The sequence below is a fragment of the Eptesicus fuscus genome, chromosome 1 (assembly GCF_027574615.1).
Source record: "Eptesicus fuscus isolate TK198812 chromosome 1, DD_ASM_mEF_20220401, whole genome shotgun sequence".
Classification (NCBI taxonomy): domain Eukaryota; kingdom Metazoa; phylum Chordata; class Mammalia; order Chiroptera; family Vespertilionidae; genus Eptesicus; species Eptesicus fuscus.
In genome coordinates this window covers 90,624,902-90,641,652 of record NC_072473.1, presented here as the reverse complement: position 1 = coordinate 90,641,652, position 16,751 = coordinate 90,624,902, and the positions used below count along the sequence as shown (strand labels likewise).

General features: G+C 46.1%; 1 pseudogene; it reads right to left on the bottom strand.

Annotated features, from left to right (window-relative positions):
* Nucleotides 1-2,270: 2,270 nt before the first annotated feature.
* Nucleotides 2,271-3,801, bottom strand: LOC103299971 (RNA-binding protein FUS-like; annotated as a pseudogene).
* Between the last annotated feature and the right edge of the window lie 12,950 nt (nucleotides 3,802-16,751).

The following is a 16,751-nucleotide window of genomic DNA, read 5'->3' as shown; positions in this document are numbered from 1 at the left end:
AGGATACCAAAGGACCCAGCAATCCCTCTCCTAGGTATATACCTGAAAAACTCAAAATCATGTATTCACAAAGATATATACACCCCTATGTTCATTGCAGTATTATTCACGGTGGCCAAGACATGGAAACAGCCAAAGTGCCCTGCCATAGAGGACTGGATAAAGATGTTGTATCTATACACAATGGAATACTACTCATCCATAAAAAAAGATGAAATAGCACCATTTGCAACAACATGGATAGACTTGAGAACATTATGTTAAGTGAAATAAGTCAGTCAGGAAAAGCTAAGAACCATATGATTTCATTCATATGTGGGATATAAAACTGAAACTTGTGAACACAAACAGCAGTGTGGTGGTTGCCAGAGGAAAGGGGGTGGGAGGAGAAGGGGGTCCAAGGTGACAAGAGAAGATTTGACTTTGTGTGGAGGGCACACGGTGCAATATACAGATCTTGTAACATAGAAACCTACACCTGAAACCTATATGATCATGTTAACCAATGTTACCCCAATCAATTTAATAAATAAAGATAAAATTTTTAAAATAAAATAAAATTTTGACAAAAAGAATTATTGGGTCAGAGGTTGTGAATATTTTTCATGTACTTGATGTGATGGTTGATTTTATGTGTCAACTTGACTGGGCCACAGGGTGCCCAATTTAAACATTATTTCTGGGTGTGTCTGTGAGGGTGTTGTCAGATGAGATTAGCTTTTAAATTGGTGGACTCAGTAAAACAGATTACACTCCCCAATTTTGGTGGGCATCATCCAATCCATTGAGGACCTAAATAGAATACGAAGCAGAAGAAAGGAGGATTTGCCGACCTGCTTCTTGTCCACCTGCTGAGCTGGAACATTGGTCTTCTCTTGCTTTTGGATTGGAACTTATACCATTAGCTCCCCTGGTTCTCAAGCCTTCTCCAGACTCAGACTGAACTATACCATTGGCTTTCTTGAGTCTCCAGCTTGCATATGGTTGATTATGAGACCTCTCAGACTACATGATCACGTGAGCCAATTCCTCATAATAAATCCTATTGGTCCTGTTTCTCTGGAGAAACCTGACTGATAACTTGAGTATACTAATGGATAAACACAACTGTCAATATTTGAGAGTATTAATTTCACTGTGCCCTTCTCACCTAAACTAGGCATGATTATCTTTTTAAGTTTTTTTTTTTTTTGCTATAAGTATGTTCCATCCAATGTTTGCATACTTATAAAAAAGCACTCATTGCTTTTCTGAAATTCAAATTTCACTGTGTCTTGTATTTTATCTGGCAACCCTACCTGAGGTGGATATCCAAACATTTTCTTTTTGGAGGTAATCCATTGTGAATCTTGCAGGCAAGGACTCACCTCCCACCATGGAAACTAAGGGAAGCACATGTATCTTCACATGCCCTAGCTGGTTAGGGAACAAAGAGCAGACCCAGGCTCTCATCAAAGACTTTGAATTTTGAGATATTTATACAAAAAGAGGCAGTTTTGAATTCATTCATAGAAACTACATCTATCAGAGGCCCCAGAAGCCAATGTTGAATCAGTGTAATCCAGAGGCATCAGTGTTTTGTTGTGATGATAACAAGAGGTGGTGGAGGTAGCTGTTGGCCAGTGGTGACATATTAATCAAAGTGGCCCTATGACATGACCTTAACTAGAGTCCTCACTGACAAGCCTCCCTTGTTTCTTTCTCATTTCCCTGGGCTGATTAATCTGCCATCCTGTTGATTTTGTGAAATGCTAAAAAGTTTGCTTAATTCATCCAGAGTTGGTTTCTGTTGTTTACAACCAAGAACACTGACTGCTATAAATATAAGGCCAGACAGTCTACAGGAAAATTGAAATCATGCTATTTACCGACATTTAAAAAAAGTTTTAATTGCTTTTAGGGGAAAAGAGAGAGAGAGAGGGAGAGAGAGAGAGAGAGAGAGAGAGAGAGAGAGAGAGAGAGAGAGAGAGATTGAACGGCTACTTCCCATAAGTGCCCCAACCAGGGACCAAACCCACAACCAGGGTATTTGCCCTGACCAGGAATCAAACCTGCCACCTTTTGGTGTATGAGACAATGCTCCAACCAACTGAGCCACACCAGCCAGGGCTCCCCAATTTTTGTATTCCTAAAAATGAATCTTATCATTATTTTTTTAAAAACTAAAATGATGGTTTTTAATAGGAATAGTTATATAGATACAATTACATAGTATGACACAAAAAACCATGGGTGGGTCAGGAGTTGGAAAGTTACAAAATAATGAGTGTCACACTGGGTATAGAAGTAAAGCTGTTCCAGAACTTCAGGAGGCAGGCTAATATGGCCTCTCCCTGCGATCCTGTCTGTGGTCACCCCTGGAGTCCATCTTGCCAGGGCCTAAGCCACCTCTGTCCCCACCACCCCAGCCCCCTTGGAAGCCCCCACGGTCCCCGCCTTGGCCTCCATAGCTACCCTGATCATAGCTTCCTCTGCCTCCACAACGATCATCTCCATAGCTACCCCCATATGAGAGCCTCCTGGCCCCCCTCCTGGGCCATCTGATTTAGGGGCCTTATACTGGTTGCATTCATTCCTCCAAGAGAAGTTCCTGTTCTCGCATGTAGGATCAGGACACTTCCAATCCCCAGCTCGCTGCTGTCCTCCACTGCCACCACCTACATAGCCTCCACAGCCCATGGGTCCTCCTTGCCCTCGGCCTCCATGACCATTGCCACCACCTCGATTGAAATCTGCACGCCCAGTAGCAAATGAAACCTTGATAGGATTCCCAGATAATTCTTTACCACCAAACTAGTCAATAGCTGCTTTAGCAGAAGGTGGGTCATCAAATGATACCATTGCCTCTCCCTTCAGCTTTCCCGTTTCTCTGTCTGTGTACAGATTAATCATGGGCTGTCCTGTTTTCTTATTTGTCTTAATAATACCATTCTGCTTGAAGTAATCAGCCACAGACTCAATTGTAACATTCTTATCCAGGCCTTGCATGAAGATGGTGTTGTCTGAATTATCCTGTTCAGAGTCATGACGAGATCCTTGGTCCTGAGGGCCACCAAATTTATTGAAACCACCACGGTCACTTCCACCCATGCCACTCTGCCTCCATGGCCACTTCCAAGATCTCTGGGTTCATAACCACCACTGCTGCAGTTGTAACCACTGTGGCCTTGTCCCCCAGGGTCTTGCTGGTGGTAGCCACTGCCACCACCACCACTTTGGTCCTGATTGCCATAAATGCCGCCACTGCCGCCACCACTCATGGAGGACTGATCTTGGCCATAGTTGTTACCTCCACTATCCCCTCTGCCACTGCTACTGTTGTACTGGTTCTGCTGTCCATAGCCCTGAGGAGGATTCTAGGAGCTTTGCTGCTGTCCATTGCTAGGCTACTGTCCACCATAGCTAGACTGCTGACCACAGCCTTCACTCGGGGGCTGCCCAAAGTTGCTGCTCTGAGAACTGCTACTGTAACTTCCTAAGGTGCTGCTAGGAGCCGGCTGCTGGCCATAGCCAGGGTAGGACTGCTGCCTATAAGATGACTGAGAACTCTGGCCACCGCCATAGCCACCATTTGAGCCATATCCTTGGGGAGCTGACTGAGTGCCATAGCCTGTGTCTTGGGTCTGTCCATAAGAACAATACGTGCTCTGGACATAGCCTGAAGTGTCCCCAGACTGGCTGTAGCCACCATAACTCTGTTGTCCATAGGGCTGATTGTTCTCCTGGGAATAACCCTGCCAAGGCTAGGTGGGGTAGGCCCCATAGCTTTGGGTTGCTTGCTGGGTAGTCGTTTGAGGCCATGTCGGTGCATACACACACAGGCGGACACGCCACAAAATTCCCACACCATAGAGCATTGACGCCTCAAGGACTGATATTATTTTTTAAAATATTCTCCCAACCAAATGACTGTTGCTTGAAGGATAGATTTGGAATTTCTGAAAATAAGCAATAGTTGGTGGTGTTAGGTAATACATTCTTGATTGTGTGCCCAAATAACTAAGTTTAACACTATCAGTAACACCACCACTAAGGGCACCACTAGTCAATAAAAATGGCTAACATTAATTGAGTGACTAATATGTGCCAGAAACTGTTCTAAGTGTTTTATAGGATGAACTTGTTCCTTTCACCCAATGAAGCAGATACTTCCATTACCTATATTTTGCAGAAGAGGCAACCAAAGCATGTTCAGGTTAAGTAACTTGTTCAAGATTGGAAAATTAATTAGTGGTGAAGATAAGATTTGAACCCAAGAAGTCTGTCCCCAAAGCCTGTAGTCTTAATCCATATGCTCTACTACCTCTCACAATTATGCTACAGTGGTCATTTATTGATTGCCTACTCTGAGCCAGATTCTGAGCCAGGCAAGTTGCATGATGAGGTCACTATCGCCATTTTATAGATGAGGTAACTACAACTCAGAGAGGCTAAGTAAAAAGTTTATATTCCACAGAGAGAGAGACAAACCCAAGAACATTTATAGATGTAATTTTATAATGTTAATAATAAAATTAAAGTACATTAAATTAAAAAAAATTGTCACTTGACAGAGTAATTCCACCTTGGAGAGAGGGAAAAATAGACTTTGAAAGTGGTTGGCATTATAAAGTATTCCTTTTTATTTCAGCTCTTCAGATAAGTGTGGACAAAATATTCTCCTTCTTTACTTCCCTCCCTCAAGAGCTAAAGAAGGTATGTAAGCTAAAGGCATTGTTTGAGCCTGGCTCATTGTTCATTCTGAGGATGCTGTCTAATGAGCCAGAGAGGTGATTTAGGCAACCTCCACATTGGATAACTTAGGTAGGCTCTGGAGGGAAGCAGTCCTCCTAACAAAATTATTATAATATTTATGTGGGACAGTAAAGTTACATAAATAGCTAAGAAAAGTTTGAGTCAGAGGAGTAATGCTATCAAAATCTATATAATAAAAGCCTAGGTGTCATCACGAGATGACCGCTGTGACGTCGTCACGAGATGGTGCCACAAGATGGCTGCCACAAGATGGCCATCACAAGATGGCAGGCAGGGGAGGGCAGTTGTGGGCAATCAGGCCAGCAGGGGAGGGCAGTTGTGGGCCATTGGGCCAGCAGGGGAGGGCATTTGGGGGCCATCGGGACTTCAGGGGAGGGCAGTTACGGGCCATCAGGCTGGCAGGGGAGGGCAGTTGGGGGCAATTGGGCTGGCAGGGGAGGGCAGTTGGGAGCCATCAGGCTGGCAGGGGAGGGCAGTTGGGGGCAATTGGGCTGGCAGGGGAGGGCAATTGGGAGCCATCAGGCCAGCAGAGGAGGGCAGTTGGGAGCGATCAGGCCGGCAGGGGAGGGCAGTTGGAGGCCATTGGGCCAGCAGGGGAGGGTTGGGGGCGATCAAGCCTACAGGGGAGCAGTTAGGGAGCAATCAGTCTGGCAGGCAGAAGCAGTTAGGGGCAATCAGGCAGGCAGGCAGACAGGTGAGCGGTTAGGAGCCAGCAGTCCTGGGTTGTGAGAGAGATGTCCGACTGCCAGTTTAGGCCTGATCCCACAGGGGTCCCAGATTGGAGAGGGTGCAAGCCGTGTTCAGGGACACCCCCCCATGCACGAATTTCGTGCATTGGGCCTCTAGTATACTATAAAACCATAGCATTTAAAACATTGTGGTAGGGGATTGGGAAGATGGCTGCCGACAGGAAGGCAGACTGCAAGATAGTGTGTGAGTGAGAGAAAGAAAGGAGAGAGTGTGGTTGCATGGGGAGAGTTTATTTGTGAGTTGAGGGACAGCTATACTCCAAGGGACTGTTGGGGATTGTCAGATGGAGTTCCCATGACCGGGCAGCCTCCACTGCTGCTGAAATCCCTCCCGGAGCAACGGGCTCTGACACGAAGACCGCGCCATCTTGAAGGGGAGAGGGGCTGTTATCGGAAGTCTAAAAATCCCGGGAATCTACAACAACACCCAGGGAACAGCTTCGAACCCAGGAACACCGTACTCCAAGAAACGTGAATACACGGACTCGGAGGAGCTCTGCACCTTCTCACGGAAAGGTCAGATTTCGCCTAGGAAAGGGTGAGGTCTGTGATCCAAGCAGGAGAGAGAAATGCACACAACGGGAGCTAGAAGATCTGAGGAAGTCTGAGCCCCCAAAAAATCCATAGCCATTGGGGCTAGTGTGATCCACGAATGTGGAAGGGGATCTGCAGGGCTGCTAACAGAAGGGAACTCTAAAAAGCAACCATAGCTGAACTGGGTGCAAAAGTGCAGTCCAAAAATTTTAACAGTGTGACAGCTGCTTAGTGCCAGGGGGAAAAAAGACTGCACAGACTTGCGTGCAGCTCCGGAGGGTAAAAGTCGCTCACTTACTCTGGCTCTTTTTTCTTTCCCTCTTTAAATCCTTGCTTCTGATTACTAAGCCCAATACATAGGACCACCCAATTTGGGACACTCTAAGAGACTGCAGGGAGTTGTTTTTGTGAAATCTGGGGATCAGAGTGGGGAATAACAATCAGAGAGCCAGCTCTGGGGCAACCCACTCCCCCAAACTGGTATAAAGTGCAACAGGGAAAACAAAATCTAAGCACTAGCTAGAGAGGACCAATAGACCCAGAGGTCAACCCAGAAACACTGCCACCCAGGGGTTGAAACACAAATTGACTCTTGTGTAAACACAAATAAAGGAGTATAAGAAACAAAGAAGTACTGCCTGCTTGAAAATCAGGACTGTGGCTTACACTGAGGAGCAGTGGAACGCAGGGAACTTCAATACTGTCCTGACTAGGAAACAGGCGTGCCAAACAGACCAGTAGAGGAAGTGAATGACCTACCCTACTGCACTTTTTTTTTCATCTTTTACCTAAGAAACTATTTTTTTCTTTTTTCCTCACTTGATTCTACCTTTTTAATTATTACATTTTTATTTTTAATCAGTATTATTACTACTACTATTATTTTACCTTTTTTTTTAAAGTGTAATTTTATTTTCTCTTTATTTTACTTTGGGATTAGTGTTCTACATTCTATTTTCATCTTCCCTTTAGCATCATTTTACTCTGTCTCAACTTTACCTTTATGCCAACACCCTCTTCCTCACTTTTCCCCTTTTGCTGTCCTGTTTCTCTTACCCTATTCCTGCTTTAGATTTTCCCTATTCCTTCTTTTTACCTCCTGTTAAAAATTCATCCTACTTACATATTTAATTTCCAATCCCCTGCTCTAAATCCATATACACCTCTTTCTTCTCTTTCTTCACTATCCAAATTTTTCTCTCTCTGTCCTTTTGTTGTTATTTGCTTGATTGTTGATTATATATATACTAGTAGCCCGGTGCACGAAATTCGTGCACATTGAAAGGCAATTAATTAGATGAAATATTTTAATATTGCTATTTGCCCTTTCTCTATAATAAAAGTGTGAGAGATAAAAGGAAATGAGTACAATGTATATGAAAATAATACATAAATTTATTAATAAGTAAACAATAACAAACTGATATAACAATAACAAACTCGTAATATAAAAACAACATTGATGCAAATAATGATTGATAAAGTGATTAAACTTATTCTAATATCTCCCTGTATACCACATTAAGAGTAAAAACACTTTCAGAGTGCTTGACTAATTTCCCTTGAGATAAAGTATTTACAGCTTTAACTTTAACGTAACATGCTCTTTGAACTCAAGAGAAAGCAACAGCCGTAACTGGTTTGGCTCAGTGGATAGAGCATCGCCCTGTGGACTGAAAGATTCCAGATTCGATTTTGGTCAAGGGCATGTACTTTGGTTGCGGGCACATCCCCCGTAGGAGGTGTGCAGGAGGCAGCTGATCGATATTTCTCTCTCATCGATGTTCCTAACTATCTATCCCTCTCCCTTCTTCTCTGTAAAAAAAAAAATCAATAAAATATTTTTTAAAAATGCTTTAAAAAAAGCGAGAGAGAAAGCAACATATAACTGACCATGTCCAAAAATGGGTTCAGGTAGGAATATCCCTACTCTGTCTAGAGTTTGTCCTTGTGATTTATTAATAGTCATCACAAATGCTGGCATAACAGGAAAATATCTTTGAATTAATTTAAATGGGTGGCCAGTGTCAGATGGGGACAAATCAATTCTTGGAATCAGAACAATCTCTCCCTCTGCAGATCCTGTTAATATTTCAGCTTTGATAATGTTAGGTTGCAATCTTTTGATAATAAATCTGGTACCATTACAAAGACCCCATTTACTGTTAAGATTTCTCAATAGCATGATGATTGCACCCACTTTCAATTTTAATTTATGACACGGCATTCCAGAAGGAGTAATACTATTAAGAAATTCAATAGGAAAATTTTCCTTTTCAGCATCATCTGTTGAGTCAATGGAATCACCACTCAAATAGGCGTGAAAATCTCCATCAAGTATATCCAAAATTTCTTCATTTAATTTTTGAACGTGCTCATTTTTTGAACAAAGAATTGCATGTTTAGATATATTTTTAATATTATCTATAGATATACTATTTCCAAAGATGGCTTAAATAATAGATCCATTAAAAATCATTTCATGGGGAATTTCAATAATATCCATTCCTAAATGAAAATTGCTATCAAGTTTGCCATCTCCAAGTTTTACTAACCATTCACTATAAGCAGAATCCTCTGATCTCATATTTGTTTTAAGAGACAACTGTCTGAAACATCCCCAAACACTACAGTACTTTAAAACTTATTTGTACTATGGCCAATCGTATAGCATGGCAACACAAAAATCCCCTCTGAAAAGAACTTTCCCAACAAATGCAACATTCAAATTAGCGCCAGTGAGAGCTTTATATGTATGGCACATGTGCGAGTCAAAGTTTATTTTTATATTTCCAGTGTGTCATATGTACCAGTTGGTCGGACGGATGGACAAATGTCGGTCACTTAGCCTTTTATCTATACAGATTATAAGTCATGATTTTAACTTTTTAAAAAATTATCCTTTAATACCTCCAAAGCACAATGAGTAAGAATCTGAAGGTTTATGTGGCTTCTATTTGGTTTCTAGGACAAAGTTCTTTCCTTTACCCATCACTCACTTCTCTCCTTTTACTCTTGAATGTTAATTCCAACATAATTTTTGTAACACCTCTTGAAAAGGATCCCACCAAGTTTTTGATAGTCCACATGATAAAACTTACAGAAAAATACAGCATGAGACTTTCATTCTCTCACTAAGTTCTTCATATAACTGTAATTCCTCAGCCTCTAAAGAATGAAAAAGGAGAATAAAAGTGCCTTCTCTCATTCCAAGGCCTTTCTCAGTCAGGCAACCACAAAAAGAAAGAATGAGCCTACAATTCATGCCATGTAATCTCTATCAGGCATAATTCAAATCCCATCATGCAAAGTCTGGGATAATTAAAATGTATAAGAGAACAGTGGTGACCTGGGGGAGAACTTATGAAACCTTGACTCCTGCTTTTGCTGAACATTCTTTTCGTTATGCTAGACTCCAAGTCCCTATCGGGGACCTGGTCAGATGGCTGTGGGTGCTAACCCACGCCACCTGGATCCGTGATCGTGGACCTGGGCAGCCTGCTGCAGGCATTAACCCACGCTGCCTGCCCTGGTCCATGATCCCTGATAGGGGCTTTGAGTCAGCTGCCACTGGCGATGGCTGACTTGAAGCCCTTATCCCGGACCTGGTCAGGCGGCTGCGGGCGCTAACCCACACCGCCTGCCCTGGTCCGAGATCGGTGATGGACCTGGGCAGGCAGCTGCCCTGGTCCGTGATCCCTGATCGTGGACCTGGGCAGGCGGCTGCAGGCCTTAACCCACACCGCCTGCCCTGGTCGGAGATCGGTGATGGCGGACCTGGCCAGCCGGCTGTGAGCATTAACCCACGCTGCCTGCCCTGGTCCATGATCGGTGATGGACCTGGGCAGGCAGCTGCCCTGGTCCGTGATCCCTGATCGTGGACCTGGGCAGGCCGCTGCAGGCCTTAACCCACACCACCTGCCCTGGTCCGGGATCGGTGATGGCGGACCTGTGCAGGCGGCTGCCCCGGTCTGCGATCGGTCATGGCGGACCTGTGCAGGCGGCTGCCCCGGTCTGCGATCGGTCATTGCGGACCTGTGCAGGCGGCTGCCCGGGTCTGCGATCGGTCATGGCGGACCTGTGCAGGCGGCTGCCCGGGTCTGCGATCGGTCATGGCGGACTGGGGCAGCCGGCTGCGGCTTCAACCCACGCCGCCTGCCCCGGTCTGCGATCGGTCATGGCGGACCTGTGCAGGCGGCTGCCCCGGTCTGCGATCGGTCATGGCGGACCTGGGCAGGCGGCTGCGGGCTTCAACCCACGCCGCCTGCCCGGGTCCTCGATCGGTGATGGCGGACAGGGGCAGCCGGCTGCGGGCTTCAACCCACGCCGCCTGCCCGGGTCCGCGATCGGTGATGGCGGACCGGGGCAGCCGGCTGCGGGCTTCAACCCACGCCACCTGCCCCGGTCTGCGATCGGTGATGGCGGACCTGTGCAGGCGGCTGCCCCGGTCTGCGATCGGTCATGGCGGACCTGGGCAGGCGGCTGCGGGCTTCAACCCACGCCGCCTGCCCCGGTCTGCGATCGGTCATGGCGGACCTGTGCAGGCGGCTGCCCCGGTCTGCGATCGGTCATGGCGGACCTGTGCAGGCGGCTGCGGGCTTCAACCCACGCCGCCTGCCCCGGTCTGCGATCGGTCATGGCGGACCTGGGCAGGCGGCTGCGGGCTTCAACCCACGCCGCCTGCCCCGGTCTGCGATCGGTCATGGCGGACCTGTGCAGGCGGCTGCCCCGGTCTGCGATCGGTCATGGCGGACCTGTGCAGGCGGCTGCGGGCTTCAACCCACGCCGCCTGCCCCGGTCTGCGATCGGTCATGGCGGACCTGGGCAGGCGGCTGCGGGCTTCAACCCACGCCGCCTGCCCCAGTCTGCGATCAGTGATGGCGGACCTGTGCAGGCGGCTGCCCCGGTCTGCGATCGGCGGCTGCCCCGGTCTGCGATCGGTCATGGCGGACTGGGGCAGCCTGCTGCGGCTTCAACCCACGCCGCCTGCCCTGGTCCTAGATCGGTCATGGCGGACCTGGGCAGGCGGCTGCGGGCTTCAACCCACGCCGCCTGCCCCGGTCTGCGATCGGTCATGGCGGACCTGGGCAGGCGGCTGCCCCGGTCTGCGATCGGTCATGGCGGACCTGGGCAGGCGGCTGCGGGCTTCAACCCACGCTGCCTGCCCCGGTCTGCGATCGGTCATGGCGGACCGGGGCAGCCGGCTGCGGGCTTCAACCCACGCCGCCTGCCCCGGTCTGCGATCGGTCATGGCGGACCTGGGCAGGCGGCTGCCCCGGTCTGCGATCGGTCATGGCGGACCTGTGCAGGCGGCTGCGGGCTTCAACCCACGCTGCCTGCCCGGGTCCTAGATCGGTCATGGCGGACCTGGGCAGGCGGCTGCGGGCTTCAACCCACGCCGCCTGCTCCGGTCTGCGATCGGTCATGGCGGACCTGTGCAGGCGGCTGCCCCGGTCTGCGATCGGTCATGGCGGACCTGTGCAGGCGGCTGCCCCGGTCTGGGATCGGTCATGGCGGACCTGGTCAGCCGGCTGCCAGCGCTAACCACCTGCCCCAGTCCACCATCATGGCTTGGATCTCACTGGCATGGGTGCTCCCCTCTCCCCCCCGCCATCTTTGCTGGTTTAACGTATATTTGCTTCTGATGGGCTGGTGGGCGTGGCTGGTGGGCGTGGCTTATGGGTGTAGCGGAGGTGCGGTCAATTTGCATATTACTGTTTTATTAGATAAGATTTTTTTATGCTTGTATGTGAGATTGTTTTTCTTTTTCTTTTTTTTTGTTTTCTTTTTGTTTGTTTTTTGCTTCTGTTTTTCCTCACCTCACTTGACATTAGTTGTTGTTTATAGTTTGCATTCATCTCTAGGTATTTGTTGCTTGCATTTGTTGGGATTAGTGGCTGTTCTATTGGCATTTTCTCCCCATATTAATAGCTTTTCCCCCTCTTCTTTTTTTATTCTCTTTCTTTTTTCTCTTACTTTTTTTTCCTTTTCTCAATTTCATTTTTGCACTCCTTTTTCTTCTTCTTTCTTTCTTACCCCCAAATTCTCTTTTCTCTGGTGGTCACCTTTATTTGGGGTTATTAATATCGTGAATACATTTGTGTTCAGTGCCTTGTGCATTGTGCCTTGTTGTGTTGTATTTTGTGCCTTTAAACCAACACAGGAGAGAGAGAGAACTACATAACCAAACACCTGGAAAAGAGAGATAATGGGGAGACAAAGAAACAGTCTGCATATGAAAGAAAAGGAGGTATCACCAATAAAGGAAGTAAATGAAATGGAGGCAAGCAACCTGTCAGAGAAAGAATTCCGAGAAATGGTCATAAGGTGGATGAAAAGAATGGAAGACAAATTCAACAATATGTGTAAGAACCAAGAGGAAATGAAGAAGAACCAAGAAGAAATGAAAAAATGACATCACTGCTATACAGAACTCAATAGAAAGCATCAACAGTAGACTAAAAGAAGCAGAGGACCACATCAGTGAGCTAGAAGACGAGGTAGGAAAATATACCCATGCAGAGCAGCATCTAGGAAAAATAAATTTAAAAAAAGGAGGAGAGCCTAAGGGAACTTTGGGACAACATGAAACAAAACAACATCCGCATAATAGGGATGCCAGAAGGAGAGGAAACTGAGCAAGGAATAGAAAACCTGTTTGAATAAATAATGACAGAAAACTTCCCTGATATAGGGAAGAAAAACCCCACACAAATCCAAGAAGCTCACAGAGTCCCAAACAAAATGAACCCCAAAAGACTGACGCCAAGGCATATTATAATTAAATTGGCAAACACCAACGACAAAGTAAGAATCTTAAAAGCAGCCAGAGAGAGACAGAAAGTTACCTTCAAAGGATCCCCCATCAGACTAGCGACTGATTTCTCAACAGAAACACATCAGGCCAGAAGGGAATGGAATAAAATATACAAAGTCATGCAAAGGAAGGGTCTAAATTCACGAATACTGTACCCAGCAAGGCTATCAATCAAAATTGAGGGTGAAATCAGGAGCTTCACAGACAAAAAAGGACTAAGGGAGTTTATTGCCACCAAACCAGCAATGCAAGAAATGCTAAAGGGTCTGCTGTAAAAAGAAGAAATAAAAAGGTAAGAAAGAACACAGGGGTAGGATTTATCCTAGGGATGCAAGGATGGTACAATATCCACAAATCAATAAACATGATTCATCACATAAACAAATTGAGAGATAAAAATCACATAGTCATATCAATTGACGTGGAAAAAGCATTAGACAAAATCCAACACCCTTTCTTGATAAAAACTCTCAGCAAGGTGGGAATAGAAGGATCATACCTCAACATAATAAAAGCCATATATGAAAAACCCACAGCCAACATCATACTCAATGGACAAAGACTAAAACCATTTCCCCTAAGAAGAGGAACAAGACAGGGATGCCCACTCTCACCACTCCTGTTCGACATAGTACTGGAAGTACTAGCCATTGTGATTAGACTAGAAGAAGAAATGAAAGGCATCCAAATTGGAAAAGAAGAAGTAAAACTGTCCTTATTCACAGATGACATGATACTGTACATAGAAAACCCTAAGACTCCATCAAAAAATTATTAGACTTAATAAATGAATTTGGCAACGTAGCAGGATACAAAATTAACACCAACAAATCTATGGCATTTCTATATACCAATAGTGAACTTTCAGAAAGAGAGACTAAAAACACAATCCCATTTACCATCACACCAAAAAAATCAAGATACCTAGGAATAAACTTAACCAAGGAGGTAAAAGACCTATATGCGGAAAACTATAGGACACTGAGAAAAGATATAGAGGAAGACGTAAACAGATGGAAGAACATACCGTGTTCATGGATTGGTAGAATCAACATCATTAAAATGTCCATGCTATCCAAAGCAATCTATATATTCAATGCACTCCCCATTAAAATACCAACGGCATATTTCACAGACATAGAAAGAACTCTCCAAAAATTCATCTGGAATAAAAAAGACCCCGAATAGCCACAGCAATTCTGAGAAAGAAGAACAAAGTAGGTGGGATCTCAATATCATATTTCAAGCTGTATTACAAAGCCACTGTTCTCAAAACAACCTGGTACTGGCACAAGAACAGACATATAGACCAATGGAATAGATTAGAGAACCCAGAAATCGACCTAAACCACTATGCCCAATTAATATTTGACAAAGGAGGCATGAACCTACAATGGAGTCAAGGCAGTCTCTTCAATAAATAGTGTTGGGAAAATTGGACAGATACATGCAAAAAAATGAAACTACACCACCAACTTATACCATACACAAAAATAAACTCAAAATGGATAAAGGACTTAAACATAAGAAAAGAATCCATAAAAATACTGGAGGAATCCACAGGCAGCGAAATCTCAGACATATGCCAAAGTAATTTCTTCACTGATACCACTCCTAGGGCAATGGAAACTAAAGAGAAAATAAACAAATGGGACTACATCAAAATAAAAAGCTTTTGTACAGCAAAAGAAACCAACAACAAGAAAGCCCACTGTATGGGAGAACATATTTGCCAATGTTATCACTGATAAAGGTTTAATCTCCTACATTTACAGGGAACTCATACAACTTAATAAAAGGAAGATAAACAATCCAATAAAAAAATGGGCAATGGACCTGAATAGATACTTTTCGAAAGAAGATAGAAGGAAGGCCAAGAGACATGAAAACATGCTCAAAATCACTAATTATCTGAGAGTTGCAAATCAAAATGACAATGCGGTACCATCTCATACCTGTCAGAATGACTATCATCAACAAATCAACAAATGGCAAGTGCTGGCAAGGATGCGGAGAAAAAGGAACCCTCGTGCACTGCTGGTGGGAATGCAGACTGGTGCAGCCACTGTGGAGAACTAAAAATGGAGAACTAAAAATGGAACTCCCATTTGACCCAGTGATCCCAAAGGATATATGCACCCTTATGTTCATAGCAGCACAATTTACAATAGCTAAGATTTAGAAACAGCCTAAATGCCCATCAGCAGACGAGTGGATTAGAAAACCATGGTACATCTACACAATGGAATACTATGCTGCTATAAAAAAGAAGGAATTCTTACCATTTGCAGCAGCATGAATGGAACTGGAGAGCATTATGCTAAGTGAAATAAGCTAGGCAATGAAAGAAAAATACCACATGATATCACTCATTTATGGAAAATAAAGAACATTATAACCCAGTGAACAAAAGGATAGATACAGAGGCAGTGAAGCATCGAACAGACTGTCAAATTACAGCAGGAAGGCTGGGGAGTGTTGGGGAGGGGGGAAAGAGATCAAGTGAAGGACTTGTATGCATGCATATAAGCACAACCAACGGACACAAGACACTGGGAGGGAGGGGGTGTGGGATGAAGGCATGTGCCAGGGGATAGGGGAGGCTTGGGGAAGGTCAATGGGAAAAAAAAAAGAGATATATGTACTAATATTTGTAATACTTTAAACAATAAAATTTAAAAATAAAATTTAAAAAAAAGTGTGATCATGGTGCAAGAAGAGACAGATCAATGGATCATAACAAATAGCCTCAGAAAAACAAAACATATGTATGTACATATGTACACTTATAAATATACTAGAAGCCTGGTGCATGAAATTTGTGCACAGGGCAGGGGGGTCCCTCAGCCCGGCCTGCACCCTCTCCAATCAGGGACATGCCTCTCACAATCCGGGACCACTGGCTCCTAACTGTTTGCCTGCCTGCCTGCCTGGTCGCCCCCCAACTGCCCCCATGCTGGCCGGCCTGGTCGCCCTCCAACTGCTCCCCTGCTGGCCTGCCTGGTCACCCCCTAACTGTCCAGAAGGAAGTTGGACATCCGGAAGATGTCCGGTCAACCAGTCTAATTACCATATTACCCTTTCATTAATATAGAAGACTAGAGGCCCGGTGAATGAAAATTCATGCACTGGAGGGGGGTCCCTCAGTCCGGCCTGCCCCCTCTCACAGTCCAGGAGCCCTCAGGGGAGGGAGGCAACACAGTGATCAGGGGAAGGTGACACCCCATCACACCCCTGCTGCTGCCACTGCCAGTAGCGCAAGCCTCGGCCGGCCCTGGTTACCTGAGCCTCGGGTGGCCCTGATCAGATGGACAGCCACCATCCAAAGCTTGCCTGCACCTCACGCCCACCCTGAGCAGCTGGTCAGCAGACATCTGAAGCTTGCCTGCGCCTTGGGCCAGCCCTGGGCAGCTGGGCAGCCGACATCCAAGGTTTGCCTGTGCATTGGGCCTGACCTGGGTGGCTGGGAAGCTGCCATCTGAGGCTTGCCTGAGCCTCAGACTGGCCCTAGGCAGCTGGGCAGCCGCCATCCAAGGCTTGCCTGTGCCTTAGGCCGGACCTGAGTGGCTGGGGGGCTGAAGGGACTGGCGACTCTGGAGGCAGGTGCACTGAGTGGCTGGGCCCGCCTGGGGGTGGGCCCAGACTTGCTGAGTGCCTGCCACCCCAGCAGGGCTGAGGGGACTGGGCACCGCCATCTTGTGGCTGTGGGTGCTGCCATCTTGAGGGTGGGGCAGTCAATTAGCTTATTCCCTCCTTATTGGCTGTGGGTGCTGCCATCTTTGAGAGCGGGGCAGCCAATTAGCATATTTTCTCCTTATTGGCTGTGGGTGTCGCCACCTTTGTGATGGTGTGAGGGTCAATTAGCATATTCCCTCTTTATTTGATAGGATGAATTT